This window comes from Colobus angolensis, unplaced genomic scaffold (assembly GCF_000951035.1).
Source record: "Colobus angolensis palliatus isolate OR3802 unplaced genomic scaffold, Cang.pa_1.0 Scaffold12, whole genome shotgun sequence".
NCBI classification, from domain to species: domain Eukaryota; kingdom Metazoa; phylum Chordata; class Mammalia; order Primates; family Cercopithecidae; genus Colobus; species Colobus angolensis.
This window is the reverse complement of record NW_012113141.1, coordinates 6,886,706-6,888,116: the sequence shown is the minus strand read 5'-3', so window position 1 is coordinate 6,888,116 and position 1,411 is coordinate 6,886,706. Positions and strand designations below refer to the sequence as shown.

The 1,411-nt window shown below is 49.5% G+C and overlaps 1 protein-coding gene across 1 annotated transcript in view; it reads left to right on the top strand.

Moving 5' to 3' along the window:
- Window positions 1-1,310: 1,310 nt before the first annotated feature.
- The window catches only part of ANXA7 (annexin A7), a 39,485-nt gene continuing 39,384 nt past the window's right edge, over window positions 1,311-1,411 (top strand). Inside the window, exon 1 of the mRNA XM_011928059.1 lies at window positions 1,311-1,377. The gene's annotated coding sequence lies outside the window, so the exon portion shown is untranslated. The remainder of the gene's footprint in view (window positions 1,378-1,411) is intronic.

The window sequence follows — 1,411 nt, the reverse complement described above, 5'->3', positions numbered from 1 at the left end:
CGATCCTGGAACGCCTTTTATGCCAGGAAGAAAGGATGAATTGAAAGGATGAAATGGCAAATGTCATGGTAGACTATTGGACTATTCCTGCAGCTCAGGAAAGTGGACTGGAAATAAGAGGTTTGGCAAATACCCTGTTACTGTGGTAATTAAGGCAGAGGGAAGGTTTGGAATGAGTTCACAAAGGGAACTCTGTAGAATGAACAGAGTAGGCTTCTCAGGCAATGCTTAAATCCTGGAGGTCTCTGGGGTAGGTAGGACAGAAAGTCCTGTTATTTTCCAGGTAGACAGACTTGGGCACCAGGGAGTTAATGCTGGTCACCCAGAAAGTTGTGCGGTTTTGTCTACCATTGTTAAATGAGGCAGTGACCTGCCTCAAATACTTTTCACTCCACACACCTATTTGGAAGCCATGTATATTTTGCTTGCTCTTCCCATTTAAAATCGTAGTCCACTCTATTCCACCCCCATTAGGAAGCTTTTGGGTAGAAAAGTGTGTAGAGGAATAAGTTGATGTGCATCAGATGTGCAAACTTTAGTGTGCATCAGAACCACCTGGAGGACTTGTTAAAACAGGTTGCTGGGCACCATCCCGGGAGTTTGATTCAGTAGGTCTAAGGTGGAGTTCAATAATCTGCATTACTAACACGTTTCCAGTATTATGATGATGCTGTTCCAGGGACCACACCCAGAGACTACCTTTTACCACTCTAAAAGGTAGCTGATTGGTTTTTGCTCTGTAATATAAATTCCTTAACGAGTTTAAAATATTGATCTGAGCCCTTGTAATTGCCTCAAATGTTTAATGCTAATGTGTGTTTAATGCTCTAGCCCACGAGGGGAGCCTACAACCACCTAACAACTCCCTTCGGGAGTGATTTTGATTAGTTAATCTACAGTTCCAACTAAGATTTCCCACAAATATTACTTTCACAGGAGGCTAACAAAAAACGCTGTGTTTGTCCCCAGAAAATACCTGGAGAACGGCATTTCAAAGGCGGAGAGGCTGCACCAGCCTCCCTGTCTCAGCCCTTCTCGACTGCCCACCACTTAAGGGGCCCCGGATACTCCCAGGACTGCTGCAACTTCCTAGGTGACTTGAGGCAGCCTTAAAAGGGATTGGCGCAGGGTCCTTGCGACAGATAAATGTGATTAAAAATCCGCTGGGCCACAGGAAGGGAGAGTCTCTCAGGTGGCGTCTAGGGGCGGGACTCAGGGTCAGCACGCTCCCCGCACCGCCCCCTCCGGCTTCGGGGGCGTTCCCGGCTGCAACAGCCATCCTAACGGGCTCGCGAGACGCCCCGCCTTCTCTGGGCCCACCCCCGGCTCCATCTTGCGGGCGACCGGGTTGGGCTGTGACGCTGCTGCCGGGGTCAGGTGAGGAGCGGCGCCCCCTCCCCTTCCCACCTTG